Raw genomic sequence first — 18,510 nt, 5'->3', positions numbered from 1 at the left:
GTTGGCTTGGGTGGAGAGCTCATCCATCCGTCTCTGAAACGGTCTGACTTCCTCGGGCACGCCCTGTGTGCGGGCGCCCAATCCCCAGTCAGGACACATTTCTTTATCATGGATAGGAGAGGGTCCCTGTTGGTCCAGAGTTTTATCTGGCGGGCTGTGATGGGGGAGCCCACAGTGTCAATAGCCTCAACGGCCATGACCATCTCGGCGCTCTGCTCCGACGCCCCCTCGGTGGTGGCCAGTGGGAGCCTGCTGAGCGCGTCAGCGCAATTTTCGGTGCCTGGCCGGTGCTGTATGGTGTAGTCATACGCAGCCAGCGTGAGGGCCCAGGTGCTGTATGTGAGCTGACGCATTGGCGTTGACAGCCTTGCTGTCGGAGAACAAGGATGTTAACGGCTTGTGGTCCGTCTCCAGCTCAAACTGTCTCCCGAAAAGGTACTGATACATCTTTTTCACATCGTAAACACAGGCGAGTGCTTCCTCTCAACCATGCCGTATCCACGCTCTGCCTGGGAGAGCGACCTGGAGGCGTAAGCCACCGGTTGGAGTCGGCCGTCATCATTACCCTGCTGCAACACACACCCAACCCCGTAGGATGATGCATCGCATGTTAAGATCAGTTTTTTACAAGGTTCATACAAAGTCAACAGTTTGTTGGAACACAGCAGGTTCCTCGCCTTATTGAAAGCCCGTTCTTGACAGTCCCCTCAAAACCATTCACAACCTTTACGGAGCAGCATGTGTAACCTCTCCAACAATGTGCTTAAGTTCGGCAGAAAGTTCCCGAAATAGTTCAAAAGTCCCAGGAATGATCGCAACTCTGACGTGTTGCCGGGCCTGGGTGCCCGGCGGATTGCCTCCGTTTTTGATTCAGTGGGCCGGATCCCGTCTGCGGCAACCCTCCTGCCCAAAAACTTGACCTCTGGGGCCAAAAACACACACTTGGCCTTTTTCAGCTGCAAGCCTACCCGATCCAATTGGCGTAGCACCTCCTCCAGGTTGTGGAGGTGTTCTTCGGTGTCTCGACCCGTTATGAGAATGTCGTCTTGGAATACGATCGTTCCAGGAATGGATTTGAGCAAGCTTTCCATGTTTCTCTGAAAGATGGCTGCTGCCAAACGAATGCCAAACGGACACCTGTTGTAGACAAATAATCCCTTGTGCGTCGTGATGGTGGTCAGAAGCTTGGATTCTTCAGCCAGTTCCTGAGTCATGCAGGCCGAAGTGAGGTCCAACTTCATGAACAGCTTGCCACCTGCCAGCATGTCAAAAAGGTCCTCCGCTCTCGGAAGCGGGTATTAGTCTTGCAGCGATACTCGGTTGATGGTGGCTTTGTAGTCGCCACAAATCCTAACCGAGCCATCTGCTTTGAGGACGGGAACGATGGGACTTGCCCAGTTGCTGAATTCAACGGCCGAAATTATGCCCTCTCTGAGCAGCCTGTCCAGTTCACATTCAATTTTTTCACGCATCACATACGGCAGCGCTCTGGCTTTGTGGTGCACTGGTCTGGCACCCGGAGTGATGCGTATCACTACTTTAGTGCCCTTGAACGTTCCGACACCAGGTTGAAACAGTGACCCGAATTTTTGCAGGACCTGTGGGCATGAACTTCGCTCCACGGATGAAATGGCGTGCACATCCCACCATTTCCAATTAATCTCAGCTAGCCAACTCCTCCCCAAAAACGCGGGGCCATTGCCCGGAACGATCCAGAGTGGCAGCCGGTTCTGTCATCCATTATGTGTTACCACCAAGTTTGCACTGCCCAGCACTGGGATGATCTCTTTGGTGTATGTCCGTAGCTGCGTCTCAATGCGTTCGAGTTTGGGCCTGCTAGCTCTGTGTGGCCATAGTCTCTCAAATTGTTGAGAGCTCATGTGTGACTGGCTAGCTCCCGTATCCGGCTCCATGTGCACTGAGATGCCATTCAGTAAGACTTTCATCATCATGGGTGGCGTTTTAGTGTATGAGCTGTGGACGTCAGCCACATGAACCCGCTGAACTTCAGCATCTATGGCTTTACCCCAAGCATCATCCTGGATTGCAGACCCCTCGTCTGGTTCCCCTGACTCGCAGATTAGCCTCGCTACTGCCTTTTTGCACATCCTGGCCAAGTGTTCACTGACATTACAAATCCTACAGATATATTGCTGGAACCTGCAGCTTCTCGCAGTGTGTCTACTCCCGCACCTCTAGCATGAGCTGAGATTGAGATTGCTGTTAACAAAAGGACTATTACCAGGCATTCCTCTCTGATTGCCCATGTGGCTGTTTCTAAGCACTCTGATGGTGGGTGTTAATGGTCCCATCGCGAGACGCATTGTTCCTCGAGATGGTGTGAATTGTCGATCCCCTTCCCATTGTCCTTGTTGCGGGCCCACCCTAGAGCCTGTTGCTGCCTGGACGGTTTCGAAATGCCCTGGCTTGCCTGCGGGGTCCAGAGCCGCATTCACCATGTTACCTCCCTGGTCCGTCACCACATTTGGACCAGGACTGCGTGCATAAATTAGCTTGGTCTCCTCTTCCTCTGCCATAAAGGTCTGAGCTATCAACGCCGCCTCTTCTAAAGTCAAGTCCTTAGTCTTTATGAGCTTCCTGAAAATGCCGGCATGATTAATGCCCTCGATGAAAAAGTCCCTTAACATCTCCCCCCTGCAGGCATCGGAGAACTTATAGAGACTGGCCAAGTGCCGCAGTTCCGCCACGAAGTCCGAGACGTTTTGTCCCTCCCGACGCCGGAGAGAGTAGAGCCGGTGCCAGGCCATGTGTACGCTACTCGCCGGCCTGAGATGCTCACTGATCAGCTGGCTGAGCTCTTCAAAGGACTTGTCCACCGGCTTTTGGTGTGCAAGCAGGTCTTTCATTAGCGCATACGTCTGTGGACCACAGCTGGTCAGTAGATGCGCGCTCCGCTTGTCAGCCGCTGTCTCTTCCAGCCAGTCCTTTGTGACAAAGCTCTGCTGGAGTCTTTCCACGAAGTCGTCCCAGTCCTCACCCACACAGTAACGTTCCTCTGTGCCACTGGTGGCCATCCTCGTGGTTCGGTGATTCCCGTTTCTCATCGCCAAATGTTGTGTCCCTGCACCTTACTACAAACTCACACGAGGCATAGATATATCAGACACGGTCACTCTGTGACCTTCACCTTTATTGCCAGGACCAAGGAGTGCTAATCCTGGGTGGGACTTCCCCTTTTATACCTGGGACCCAGGTGAGGATTGTCTCCCGCAAGTTCACCCCCTGAGGTCAGGGTGTGCATTTCCAGGGTACAGGTACAGTGCACATGAGTTACAGTTACATGACTATGTCATTGCAAGATGGTTAAATACATGACAAGAAAGGCAGAGAGAGAAAGGCAGAGAGAGAAAAGCAGCAAATTGTGGCCAGAGGGAGAAGGCCCAACAAGGCGGGCAACAAGAGACCATATCCCTCCCAGGGTATTCCGGCAACAGTTCTCCTACATCAATTTCACTGAGGAGCTGTGTGTGCGAAAGTTGTTTCAGCAAGGTCGTGGTCACCGAGCTCTGCCACCTCCTGCAACCAGACCTTGAGCCTCAGACCAGGGTGAGGATGGCTCTCTCAGTGGCAATCAAGGTCACCATCACGCTCAATTTCACAGGATCCTTCCAGTGTGCAACAGGAGACATCTCCAACATCTTCCAGTTTGCCGTCCATTGGTCCATTGGTCACAGATGCTCTGTACAGAAGGAGAAGGGATTAAATTTTCTTCCCCATGACCAGAGAGAAGCATGTGGCCTTGTCAGGATAGCGGGCTTCCCCACTGTGCAGGGGCCAATGACTGCACCCACCTCGCTTTGCAGGTGCCGCATAACAATCCTGCAGTATTCCGTAACCGCAAAGGTTACCACTCACTGAATGTACAGTTGGTGTGCGACCACACACAGAATCCTCAGTCAATGCCCGCTATCCTGGTAGCAGCCACAATGCCTTCATCCTGCGCCAGACCGTTGTGCCAGCTTTCTTCCAGCCACCACACCAAGCTTGCGGCTAGCTGCTGGAAGACACGGGCTATCCACTGTCCACGTGGCTCATGACTCCCCTCCGCAACCCCAACACTTCTGCCCAGTTTTTCATATAGCGAGGGCCATGCTGCCACCAAGAACATCATTGAGCAGACCATCGGAGCAATGGTTCCGTTGCCTTGACCACTCGGAAGGAGTCCTCCAGTACTCGCCTGACCGGGTGTCCCTTTTCGTCGTCGTCTGCTGCACTCTGAACAACTTGGCCATCATGAGGGTGCAGCCATTGCCACCAGGCATAGCCGTATCACCTGAGGAGGAGGAGGACAAGGAGGAGCAAAATAAGGTGCAAGTAGATGAGGAGCAGCGACGGAGGAGGCAGCCACTCAATCGCGATTCTGCAGGGTGGTCCACAACCTTCTCATCAGACTTTGTTTCCAGTGAATTCCATCCCACTTCCCGGTTCCTCTGCACGTCCCCATCAGCACATCTATTTCCCCTTCCATACCAAAGCCCCAAAACTGAAATGAGAGAGATCACCAAAGATGAAACAATTAACTGTATCATAATGTATTTAAGAATCAGTCTTGTGCATTTCCTTACATCCCCTCATTCCTTTAACTATTCTAGTGCTCTTTCCTCTGCAGCATGGTTGGTGGAAGGCTGCTGTGTGTCAGGGCCTGAGACTACAGATGGCCTTGCAGGATGCCCTCGACCAGTTCTGGGCCTGGTAGGCCCAGCTGTAGACTGCACCACCTCAGGCTGGGTGGCAGCAGTGACAAGTGCAATGGCGGAGTGTCAGTGGTGGGATCAGGAACGCTGTCATTGTGAAAGAGGACAGCAGATTCCTGCTCCACTGACCCAGTGTCACTCCCCCGGGCAGTACCTCAGCATCCCCACCAATCTGCTGCAGCACAGATTGATGGGCTGCTGAAACACCGTGAGATCCCCGGTGGACTATGGTGGACCCAGCAGCGATGACACCAGTCAGACTCTGCGTAGTATCAAGCTGAGACTGCATGAGAGCACTCTGAGGCACGATGCCACCAACCGTTGTCTGCATTACAGCACTAAGGTGTTGCGATGCTTCCGCCTGTGCTGCAATGGAAGCTGCTACATCGCCCATGACACGTGTCATGAGGTCTGGGTCCCCACGGTTACTCTGGGAGTCCACCATCATCTGCAGACTGGCAATGTGGGCTCCATAGTGTGCGCAGAGCTCTGTGCAACGTTGGAGGCGGTTTCCTCCACGCTCCTCACCATTGTGGAAAGGCTCTCGGGCAGCCTTGCCATTGCACCTATCATGTCGGAGTGCATGGCCATCACCCTTCTTGTGAACGCCTCCTCATCGAGATCCTCATCTGAGTCCTGTGTAGCAGAACTCGCATGTGAACTCTCCCTCCGGGGAGCTGGCTCCCAAGGTTCCCTTTCCTCTTGGTCTTGCTGCAGCCCACTAGGCCCGGTGAATCACCCATTGCAGACCTCCCTGCTAAGCTAACCTCGAACAACTGCGTAGTGCCAGTCTCTGAGCTGGGGCCGGTGGATGAGAGATGCAATGATGCCATGCTTGGCTCCTCCTCCTCCTCCTGACTGTGCTGAGGGGGCTCAGGCACAGGCTGCACATCTGCTGGCTGATTATCTCAAAGCATAAATGGCACAAAAGTCATGTTAAGGTGAGGGCGGGGGGGGGCAAGAATGGAGCAAAGAATGCAGACAGTATCAGGAGCTGGAAAGTGATAAAGCCTTCTCTTGTTGGGGGGGATGGGGGGGGCAAGTGGTATAAGAAAAGAAGGGATTGGAAGTGATAAAGCCTTCTCATTCACCTCCAAATTACACACCATCGTGACTTGGAATTATAGGTTGTACATCTCTGGTCCGGCACCCTCAGGACCTGACCAGTGCCAGAACAGAGAATTTTCCGAACCACAGGAGGTCACGCTTAAGGTTACCTGTCGACAGCGCCCGGGCTCCTGTGTGTGTGTGTGTTTGTGTGTGTGTGTGTGTGTGTGCATGCATGCTGGCAGTCTGTGGGAGGCTCCCTCAGCACCCGCGCACACACTCACTGACTGACAGTCGCTCCAGCCAATCGCTGAACACACTCACTGACTGACAGCCGCTCCAATCGTTGAACACACTCACTGACTGACAGCCACTCCCTCATCATCATCATCATCATCATCATCATAGGCAGTCCCTCAGAATCGAGGAAGACTTGCTTCCACTCCTGAAGTGAGTTCTGTGGTGGCTGAACAGTCCAATACGAGAGCCACAAACTTTGTCACATGTGGGACAGATAGTCGTTGAGGGAAGGGGTGGGTGGGATTGGTTTGCCGCATGCTCTTTCCGCTGCCTACGCTTGATTTCTGCATGCTCTCGGTGTTTACACTCGAGGTGCTCAGCGCCCTCCCAAATGCACTTCCTCCACTTAAGGTAGTCTTTGGCCAGGGACTCCCAGGTGTCAGTGGGAATGTCGCACTTTATCAGGGAGGCTTTGAGAGTGTCCTTGTAACGTTTCCGCTGCCCTCCTTTGGCTCATTTGCCGTGAAGGAGCTCCGAGTAGAGCACTTGCTTTGGGAGTCTAGTGTTTGCCATGCGAACTATGTGGCCTGCCCAGCGGAGCTGATCGAGTGAGCTCAGTGCTTCAATGCTGGGGATGTTAGCCTGGATGAGGACGCTGATGTTGGTACATCTGTCCTCCCAGGGGATTTGTAGGATCTTGCAGAGACATCATTGGTGATATTTTTTCAACGATTTGAGGTGACTACTGTACATGGTCCATGTCTCTGAGCCATACAGGAGGGCGGGTATTACTACAGCCTTGTAGACCATGAGCTTGGTGGCAGTTTTGAGGGCCTGGTCTTCAAACACTCTTTTCCTCAGGCGACCGAAGGCTGCACTGGTGCACTGGAGGCGGTATTGGATCTCGTCATCGATGCCTGCTCTTATTGATAGGAGGCTACCAAGATATGGGAAGTGGTCCACGTTTTCCAAGGCTGCGCTGTGGATCTTGATGATTGGGGGGTAGTGCCGTGCGGCGAGGACAGGCTGATGGAGGACCTTTGTCTTACGGATGTTTAGCGTAAGGCCCATGCTTTCGTATGCCTCAGTAAATATGTCGACTATGTCCTGGAGTTCAGCCTCTGTATGTGTGCAGATGCAGGCATCGTCCGCATACTGTAGCTCAACGAGAGAGGTTAGGGTGGTCTTGGACCTGGCCCAGAGATGGCTCAGGTTGAACAGGTTCCCATTGGTTCTGTAGTTTAGTTCCATTCCAGCCGGGAGCTTGTTGACTGTGAGGTGGAGCATGGCGGTGAGAAAGATTGAGAAGAGGGTTGGGGCGATAATGCAGCCCTGTTTGACTCCGGTCCGGACGTGGATTGGGTCTGTGATGGATCCATTGGTAAGGATCATGGCCTGCATATCGTCGTGGAGCAGGCGGAGGATGGTGACGAACTTTTGGGGGCATCCGAAACGGAGGAGGACGCTCCATAGACCCTCGCGGTTGACAGTGTCAAAGACCTTTGTAAGGTCGAAGAAGGCCATGTATAAGGGCTGGCGCTGTTCCCTGCATTTTTCCTGTAGCTGTCGCACTGCAAAAATCATGTCCGTTGACAGCTGCTCCAGCCAATCGCTGAACACACTCACCGACTGACAGCCACTCCGGCCAATCGCCAAACACACTCACTGACTGACAGCCACTCCAGCCAATCAAAATTTAAAAAAAAAATAAACCCTCCTCTCCCTCAGGCCCAACTAATGTCGAACCATGGATGTTCCCGGACCAGAGAGGTCCAACCTGTATAATCACTTCATCATCAAAATCCTGCAACTCCCTCCCTTCACCACACGGACTCCAGCGGTTCAAGAAGGCGGCTCACCACCACCTTCTCAAGGACAATTAGGGATGGGCAATAAATGCTGGCCTTGCCAGTGACGTCCACATCCCAGAACAAATTTTTAAAAAAAATGTGGGGGGGGGGGAAGTATGATGAAAAAAGGAGGGGATAAAGATAGCGTTGTTGCCCCCAGCGGGGTCGACGTCTCCATCGGCCACGGTGCCCACCACTCGCGGGTCAATGAGCCGCAGCACTCGCTCCTCCAGGTCACTAAGCTCCTGCAGTTGAGGATCACCCCTCCAGTCCTCTGCTGCTCCCTATATTATGTGCCATCTTGGCCTGCAAAAGAAAGGAACTTGTGTGAGTAAGAGTCCAGCTATGTATGTGGGAGATATGCCTGCCGTCGTTGAATAGCTTTGAATGTAGGCAAGGCATGAGATGAGGATGTGAGCCTGAGTAACTGCACACCTTTGGCGGTTGAGTGGTGGGGGGGTGGTGGATTGCTCAGTGTGTGCGGACAGAGGTTCAGAGGCTGGTATGTAGGAGGTCTGGAAGCATGTACTCACCTGAGGTCGTTGAACTTATTGCGGCACTGTGTCAATGTTCTGTCCACAACGGCGCTGGCCGACACCTGCTCAACCACTTCTCGCCACATCGCCCTGAAGACCTGTGGCGATGGCCTCCTTCACGATGCAGGGAACAGCGATTCCCACCTACTCTCCACTACCCCCAACGATGTCTCCAATCCCACATTGTTGAACCGCGTGGCCCTCTCCCTTGCAGCAGCATTTGCACCAGCCATCCCCCAAAGTTCTCTCAGTTGCTCAGAGCTGTGACTCAAGTGCAGCAATGCTGAAAATGAGCAACTGCAGTTTTAAATTGTAATGTATTTGCTTCATGGGATCTTTGCTTAAGAATTCATAGCAACACATGGCTATTAAGAACATAAGAAATAGGAGTAGGAGGCGGCCATTTGGCCCCTTGAGCCTGCTCCGCCATTCAATAAGATCATTACTGATCTGATCTTGGCCTCAACTCCACTTCCCTGCCCGCTCCCCATAACCCTTGACTTCGTTATCGTTTAAAAATATGTCTATCTTCACCTTAAATATATTCAATGACTCAGATCCTCTCTGCATCTACCCTGTCAAGCCCCCTCAGAATCTTAGACGTTTCAATAAGATCACCTCTCATTCTTCTGAACTCCAATGAGTATAGGCCCAACCTGCTCAACCTTTCTTCATAGACAACCCTTCAAATCAGGAATCAACCGAGTGAACCTTCTCTGAACAGCCTCCAATGCAAGTATATCCTTCCTTAAATACGGAGATCAAAACTGTACACGGTACTCCAGGTGTGGTCTCACCAGCGCCCTATACAGTAGTAGCAGGACTTCTCTGCTTTTATACTCCATCCCCTTTGCAATAAAGGCCAACATTCCACTTGCCTTCCGAATTACTTGCTGTACCTGCATGCTAACTGTTTGTGTTTCATGTACAAAGACTCCCAGATCCCTCTGTGCCGCAGCATTTTATAATCTTTCTCCATTGAAACAATTATTTGCTTTTTTATTTTTCCTACCAAAGTGGATAACCTCACATTTTCCCTTATTATACTCCATCTGCCAAATTTTTGCCCACTCACTTAGCCTATCTATATCCCTTTGCAGATTATTTGTGTCCTCTTCACAATTTGCTTTCCCACCTATCTTTGTATCATCAGCAAATTTGGCTACATTACGCTTGGTCCGTTCATCCAAGTCATTAATATAGATTCTAAATAGTTGCGGCCCCAGCACTGATCCCTGTGGTACCCCACTAGTTACCGTTTGACAACCTGAAAAGTTCCGTTTATCCCAACTCTCTGTTTACTGTTAGCCAATCCTCTATCCATGCTAATATATTACCCCAACCCCGTGAGCTCTTATCTTGTGCAGTAACCTTTTATGTGGCATGTTATCGAATACCTTCTGAAAATCCAAATACACTACATCCACTGGTTCCCCTTTATCCACCCTGCTCATTACATCTTCAAAGAACTCGAGCAAATTTGTTAAACGTGATTTCCCTTTCATAAAATCATGCTGACTCTGCTTGACTGCATTATGATTTTCTAAATGTCCTGCTACTACTTCCTTAATAATGGACTGCAGCATATCCCCAACGACAGATGTTCGGCTAACTGGTTTATAGTTCCCTGCTTTCTGTCTCCCTCCTTTCTTAAATAGGTTGGTTACACTTGCAGTTTTCCAATCCGCTGGGACCTCTCCAGAATCCAGGGAATTTTGTAGATTATAACCAATGTAACCAGTATCTTTGCAGTCATTTCTTTTAAGACCCGAGGATGCAGGCTATCAGGTCCAGGGGACATGTATGCCTTTAGTTCCATTAGTTTGCCCAGTACTTTTTCTCTAGTGATTGTGACTGTTTTAAGTTTGCCCCTCCCTATAGCCCCTTGATTATTTAGTTGGTTTATTAGCAAAGGATTAACAATCATACTACACATTACCAGTTCATACATCAGGTTCACAACCACCTGCCTCATCGTGGATCCCCTGAACGCAATTGGCTGGGGTTTTATTCAGTCTTATGAATATCAAGTGACTGGCTAAGCTCAACTCAACATCGCTACCAACCCATGAGCATACGCACAGGTGGGAAGTCTAGAACAACGGGTCACAGTCTCAGGATATGGGGTAGGAAATTTAGGACCGAGATGAGACGACATTTTTTCACTCAGAGGGTGGTGAACCTGTGGAATTCTCTACCACAGAAGGCTGCGGAGGCCAAGTAACTGAATATATTTAAAAAGGAGATAGATAGATTTCTAGACACAAAAGGCATCAAGGGGCATGGAGAAAAAGCAGTAATATGGTGTTGAGATAGAGGATCAGCCATGATCATATTGAATGGTGGTACAGGCTCGAAGGGCCGGATGGCCTACTACTGCTCCTATTTTCTATATTTCTATGAGCATACATTGCAGAAATTACCTTCCATTTAAATGCTGGAATGAGCTGGAGGCAAGAATTGAAGGTTGATTGCTGAATGCAACTCAGCTGAAATTAGGTAACTCTCTGGCAATAGCACCCCTGCAGCACCCTACTGAGGCCATTAGCGCCTCATTTACCACTCTCTCCCTTCACCTGCCCAGTTTCCTACAATTTTGCAACTCATTTCGACGGCGCTAACATTTAGCGCCCCAAACCGAATTGACTTACCGGTTTCACTTCTGTAATAATTCATCCAGTCATCAACAATGTTCTTTATCTTCTTGCGTAGCTGCCGCAGATACCGAAGCGTGATCTCAGTAACAATGAGCACTATCTCGGGAGGTTCATCTGGACTAAGTGAATTGGCATTCTTCTTGGGATGCTATTGAGATAGAAATCAGAAAGAGCCTTTACTTGTACACCCAATGAAAATTAGAATATAGATAGACCAATCCCGCATCATCCTCTTTCCCCTCCCTCGAGATCCAATCTCAGTCTCCACCCCAGCACCCCCCCAACCCGAGTCCCGAGAGGGGTGATGTCATGGAATGGGGGAGGGGCTGATGTCACAGAGCCGAGGTGTGATGTCACAGGGATTGGGCTGGTGTTACAGGGTGGGGTGTGATGTCACTGAGCGGGGTGGGGGGGGGTGATGTGATGTCACGGGTGGGGTGGGGTGGGGTGGGTGTGATGTCACTGAGCGGGGGTGTGACGTCACGGGGCCGGGTGTGATGTCATGAAGTTGGGGGTGATATCACGTAGCGGGTGGGTGATGTCACGGGGACAGGGTGTGATGTCACAGCAGGGTCGGGGGGTGATGTCACTGAGCGGGGTCGGGGGGTGATGTCACGGGATGGGGTGTGATGTCACTGAGCGGGGTGGGTGGGGGGGCAGAGGGGGAGCGTTTCTGTGCACCACGACGTTTAAAACTCGCAGTTCTCCGCCGGCTGTGAGGAGCAGCGCTGAGAGATTTGGGGCCCATTTCGCGACACATGCCAACACCAAGAGCAGGGCTGCGCAGGCTGAATGTTTGACACACCTGGGGTCGAGTGAGGCCATGAAGGGATTAGAAAATGTGGGCTAGGATTGGAACTCATTGCATTGGGAAACAGGTAGGTGAGCGAGGGTGTGTGTAGAAAGACATGGATTAATCAGGGACAGTCAGCACGGATTTGCTAAGGGAAGGTCGTGTCTGACTAACTTGATTGAATTTTTCGAGGAGGTAACCAGGAGGGTCGATGAGGGCAATGCGTATGGATTTTAGCAAAGCTTTTGATAAGGTCCCACATGGCAGACTGGTTAAGAAAGTAAAAGTCCATGGGATCCAGGGCAAAGTGGCAAGTTGGATCCAAAACTGGCTCAGAGGCAGAAAGCAAAGCGTAATGGTTGATGTTTTTTTTTGTTTCCAGTGGGGTTCCGCAGGGCTCAGTACTGGGTCCCTTGCTTTTTGTGGTACACATCAATGATCCAGACTTGAATATAGGGGATATGATTAAGAAGTTTGCAGATGATACTAAAATAGGCTGTGTGGTTTATAATGAAGAAGAAAGCTGCGGACTGCAGGAAGCTATCAATCAACTGTCAGGTGGGCAGAACTGTAGCAAATGGAATTCAATCCGGATAAGTGTGAGGTAATACATTTGATGAGGGCTAATAAGACGGGGGAACACACATTAAATGGTAGGACACTGAGAAGTGTAGAGGAACAAAGGGAGCTTGGAGTGCATGTCCACAGATCCCTGAATGTAGCAGGCCAGGTAGATAAGGTGGTTAAGAAGGCATAAGGAATGCTTGCCTTTATTGGCCGAGGCATAGACTATAAGAGCTGGGGGTGGGCGGGGTTATGCTTGAACTGTATAAAACACTGGTTTGGGCACAGCTGGAGTACTGCATGCAGTTCTGGTCACATTACAGGAAAGACATGATTGCGTTGGAGAGGGTACAGAGGAGATTTACGAGGATGTTGCCGGGACTGAAGAATCTTAGCTATGAGGACAGATTGGATAGGCTGGGTTTGTTTTCCTTGGAACAGAGGAGGCTAAGGGAAGAACATAAGAACATAAGAACATAAGAATTAGGAACAGGAGTAGGCCATCTAGCCCCTCAACAAGATCATGGCTGATCTGGCCGTGGACTCAGCTCCACTTACCCGCCCGCTCCCCATAACCCTTAATTCCCTTATTGGTTAAAAATCTATCTATCTGTGATTTGAATACATTCAATGAGCTAGCCTCAACTGCTTCCTTGGGCAGAGAATTCCACAGATTCACAATCCTCTGGGAGAAGAAATTCCTTCTCAACTCGGTTTTAAATTGTTTTTAAATTGTCTCCCCGTATTTTGAGGCTGTGGCCCCTAGTTCTAGTCTCCCCGACCAGTGGAAACAACCTCTCTGCCTCTATCCTGTCTATCCCTTTCACTATTTTAAATGTTTCTATAAGATCACCCCTCATCCTTCTGAACTCCAACAAGTAAAGACCCAGTCTACTCAATCTATCATCATAAGGTAACCCCCTCATCTCCGGAATCAGCCTAGTGAATCGTCTCTGTACCCCCTCCAAAGCTAGTATATCCTTCCTTAAGTAAGGTGACCAAAACTGCACGTAGTACTCCAGGTGCGGCCTCACCAATACCCTGTACAGTTGCAGCAGGACCTCCCTGCTTTTGTACTCCATCCCTCTTGCAATGAAGGCCAACATTCCATTCGCCTTCCTGATTACCTGCTGCACCTGCAAACTAACTTTTTGGGATGAGACCCTAAAAGAGTTTCATGCACATTGAGGTGCATAAAATTATGAGCGGCCTAGATATAGTGGATAGATAGGGCCTATTTCCCTTAGCATAAAGGTCAACAACCGGGGACATAAATTTAAAGTAATTGGTAGAAGGTTTAGAGGGATTTGAGGGGAAATTTCTTCACGCACAGGGTGGTGGGGCCTGGAACTCACTGCCTGAAAGGGGGTAGAGGAAGAAACCCTCACCACATTTATGAAGTACTTGGATGTACACCTGAAGTGCTGTAATCTACAGAGTTACAGGCCTAGAGCTGGAAAGTAGGATTAGCCTTTTGTTGGCCGGCACGGACACGATGGGCCGGAATGGCCTCCTTCCGTGCTGTATTCTTCTATGATTCTATGTGTGATGGGGAGCAGGGCTCAGTGCGAGGCAGGAAATGGGCGGATGGGCAGCTGATGTTTGGACAAGTTGGAGGTGAGCGAGAGGCCAGCCAGAAGTGCAGTGAAATATGCGAGATGGCAAAAGCATGGAGAAGGTGTTCAGCAGCAGACGGATAAGAAAGGCGGTGACCAATGAGGTGGAAGTTTGCAGGTTTCCGAGCCTGTATAGCTCGGGTCTCACAACATGTGGTGCATGTGCTCACTGAGGCACTGGAGGAGCTGAATATTTATGATCTCAGCTTCTTGCTGATATAGTGGGTCAAAGCCACTTTGAAATGGAATGCCCTGACTAACTAACGCTTCACTGGGAGCTGATCTGTAAATCACACATAGCAAACCATTCTAAGGTGGAGTCTCTTCTGAGAGTTTTGAACTAATTATATATATTGCCAACATGGAAAAATGACTGAGGTATGTTAGTGGGATCAACTCATCGTGTAAGAATGCTGGTGTCCTCATTTGATTTTGCTGTCACAGACTTGCCTGTCAAGCCCAGAGGCTGTAAAACTAAAGTCAGACAGTAGCTTCTCAATTTAGCTGCAGTCAAATGGAATGAACAAACATGTATTTCTATAGCACCTTATTGTAACAACAATTGCATTGATATAGCACCTTTAACATAATAAAACATCCCAAAGCCCTTCGCAGGAGCATTATTAAACAGAAAGTTTGACACCGAGCCACATAAGGAGATATTAGGATAGGTAACCAAAAGCTTGGTCACAGAGGTAGGTTTTAAGGAGTATTTTAAAAAGAGGAAAGGTAGCGAGGCTTAGGGAGGGACGTGTGGGGAGGTGTGGGTTGGTGCTGGGGGTGGGGGAAGAGGAGTGGGGGAGATGTGGGCTGGGGGTGGAGAAGGTGGAGGTGTGGGTGGGATGGGGGTGGGGTGGTGCTAGGGGTGGGGGAGGTGGAGGTGTGGGTGGGATGGGGGTGGGGGTTGGTTCTGGGAGTGGGGGAGGTGGGGGTGTGGGTGGGATGGGGGTGGGGGTGGTGCTGGGGGTGGGGGAGGTGGAGGTGTGGGTGGCATGGGGGTGGGGATGGTGGAGGTGTGGGTGGGATGGGGAGTGGTGCTGGGAGTGGGGGTGGGGGAGGAGGAGTGGGGGAGGTGTGGGCTGGGGGTGGGGGAAGTGGAGATGTGGGTGGGATGGGGGTGGGGGTTGGTTCTGGGGGGGGGAGGTGGTGGTGTGGGTGGGATGGGGGCGGGGGGTGGTGCTGGGAGTGGGGGAGGTGGAGGTGTGGGTGAGATGGGGAGTGGTGCTGGGGGTGGGGGTGGGGGAGGAGGAGTGGGGGAGGTGTGGGCTGGGGGTGGGGGAGGTGGAGATGTGGGTGGGATGGGGGTGGGGTTGGTTCTGGGAATGGGGGAGGTGCAGGTGTGGGTGGGGGTTGGTTCTGGGGGTGGGAGAGGTGAAGGTGTGGGTGGGATGGGGGTGGGGGTTGGTTCTGGGGGTGGGGGAGGTGGAGGTGTGGGTGGGGGTTGGTTCTGGGGGTGGGGGAGGTGGAGGTGTGGGTGGGGGTTGGGGAGGTGGAGGTGTGGGTGGGGGTTGGTTCTGGGGGTGGGGGTTGGTTCTGGAGGTGTGGGTGGGATGGGGGTGGGGGTTGGTTCTGGGAGTGGGGGAGGTGGAGGTGTGGGTGGGATGGGGGTGGGGGTTGGTTCTGGGGGTGGGGGAGGTGGAGGTGTGGGTGGGGGTTGGTTCTGGGGGTGGGGGTGGTGGAGGTGTGGGTGGGGGTTGGTTCTGGGGGTGGGGGAGGTGGAGGTGTGGGTGAGGGTTGGTTCTGGGGGTGGGGGAGGTGCAGGTGTGGGTGGGGGTTGGTTCTGGGGGTGGGGGTTGGTTCTGGAGGTGTGGGTGGGATGGGGGTGGGGGTTGGTTCTGGGAGTGGGGGAGGTGGAGGTGTGGGTGGCATGGGGGTGGGGATGGGTCCCCTATCAGTACATGGCTGGTGGGGTTTCCCCACCTTTCTCTACCACATTCCCAGGCCATGGGAGCCTTCTCCTCTTTGCCAGATTTCTCATGCTTCCCTCTCCTCTGCTATTCTGCTGCAACCATTTACACCTCCTCTGGACCCTTATTTTGTTTCTTTACTGTCCCATTACCAGCTCTTTTGGCCTTTCGGTCGGGAAATCCACAGTTTTGAGCCCAGAGCATGCATATCCCTTTATACAGCAGGGTCCCTGCCCGAACTCAGCCTAATTGACAGGCCTGGCTTCCCGTCAGGTGGGGGCACATGGAGCTGGCCACAGCCGCAGGGCAGGAGCTTTGAGCTTCTAGTGGGGATGCACCAGGGGAGAGTCCGATCCCTGACCAGAGGGGTGGTCTTCTGTGGCCCACAGAACTATGGCCCCAAGTTTCCACACGCTACAAAATGGGCGCCATTCCGAGCTGGGTGCCTGTTTTTTGCGCCGAAAACGGCGCCGGAAAAAAAATCCGTGATTCTGGAGCGCCCTGCAGCTCCATGGCAGCTTGGCGCGGCGCCCAGGGGGCGGAGCCTACCACTTGCGCCGATTTTGTAAGTGGGAGGGGGCGGGTACCATTTAAATTAATTTTTTTCCTGCCGGCAACCCTGCGCGTGCGCGTTGGAGCGTTCGCGCACGCGCAGTGTGAAGGAAACATTGGCACTCGGCCATTTTTGTAGTTCTTTGTAGCTGTTTAATTTTTGAACATTTTTTAATAAAAGCACATTGCCAACAGCACTGAGGCTTCTTGCAGCAGTGAGAAGGTGCAGGGAGCCTCAGAAAGTTGAGGCAGCCGTTTCCCTCCCCCCCCCCTGCGAGAATGGCTGCTCAACTTGTGAGGCTTCCTGCAGCCTTCTCACTGTCTCCTTCCCCCCCGCCCGCCCGCCCGCCGTCTGGAACGGCTTCCTCCCCCCCCCCGCTGCGGTCGGTCGGTCGGTCGGGCCCGCAATCCCTCCCTCCCCCCCCCCGCCCGCCCGCCGTCGGGAACAGCTGCCTCCTGCCCCCCTGCCGTCGGGAACGAACGGCTGCCTCAACTTGTGAGCTTCCTGCAGCATTCTCCCTGGCTGAAGCACTTTCACACAGGTAGGAAGATGGTTTATTTAATCTTTTCTTTGCTTATAAATGTTTATTCAGGTTGGATTTATTTGTATAATATTTGTATAAGTATAAATAAGGATTTATTGTAGAATTTAATGAGTTCCCTTCCCCCCTCCACCTCGTTCTGGACGCCTAACTTATAACCTGTGCCTGATTTTTTAATGTGTAGACAAGGTTTTTTCAGTTCTACAAAAATCTTCACTTGCTCCATTCTAACTTAGTTTGGAGTACGTTTTCACTGTGGAAACTTTGAAATCAGGCGTCAGTGGCCGGACATGCCCCCTTTTGAAGAAAAAATTCTGTTCCAAAGTGAAACTGTTCTAACTGAGTAGAACTGCAGAAAAAAAAATGTGGAGAATTGCGATTTCTAAGATAGTCCGTTCTCCACCAGTTGCTCCTAAAAATCAGGCGCAAATCATGTGGAAACTTGGGGCCATAGAGTGAAACAGTTGCTAAAAGACGGACCGATTAACGTCCGCCCTGTACTATATTAAGGATAGGTTTAGCAGCTACTGACTGCACTCGCTGAGGAATGGTCTGAGTGAGGCCCATTCCTCGCTACATTCTACCAAGGACCCAATTATATTCCTCCCGGAGGCGGGCTTTGATCCAGGTACGTCCATTTCCATCAGTTCTATAATCTTGAGAATGGGCCTAGCCTCACCCTTGACAAAGGCTCCCTACCAAACGAAATGACATGCATTTATATAGCACCATTGACCACCTCAGGATGTCCCAAAGCGCTTCACAGCCAATGAAGTACTTTTGAAGTGCAGTCACCATTGTAATGTGGGAAACGCAGCACAGCAAGCTCCCACAAATAGCCATGAGCAGATAATCTGTTTTTAGTTGTTAGTTGAGGGATAAATATGGGTCAGAACACCAGGAAGAACTCCCCTGCTCCCCTTCGAAAAGTGTCAAACTCCACCTGAGAGGGCTTTGGTTTAAAGTCTCATCCGAAAGACGGCATCTCCGACAATGCAGCACTCACACAGCACTGCACTGCACTGGAGTGTCAACCTGGACTATGTATTCAAGTCCCTGGAGTGGGACTTGAACCCACAACTTCTGACTCAGAGGTGAGAGTGCTACCCACTGAGCCACCACTCATACTCATACACTGAGCCACAGCTCATACGCTAACAAGCCCCTTCTTCCATTGTTCCCCTGCTGACTGTGGCATAGAACCCCCCGCACCTCTTCCTAACTGTCCATCTGACATCTAGAACTCAACATGCAAATGTGGGTATAAGCTGTTGTATTGGCCCATGCCACAGCAAGGTGTTTAAAGGGCTCATTCTGAATATAATTAAGACTGAACAATGTGAACATTCTCAGCTGATCAGAGAAAGCCAGCATGGATTTGTGAAAGCTAGGTCATGTCTGACAATCCTGATCGAATTTTTGGAAGAGGTGACTAAAGTGGTGGACAGGGGAATGTCTATGGATGTTATTTATATGGACTTCTAGAAGGCA

The sequence above is a fragment of the Pristiophorus japonicus genome, chromosome 13 (assembly GCF_044704955.1).
Source record: "Pristiophorus japonicus isolate sPriJap1 chromosome 13, sPriJap1.hap1, whole genome shotgun sequence".
NCBI classification, from domain to species: domain Eukaryota; kingdom Metazoa; phylum Chordata; class Chondrichthyes; family Pristiophoridae; genus Pristiophorus; species Pristiophorus japonicus.
This window is presented reverse-complemented; position numbering follows the sequence as displayed.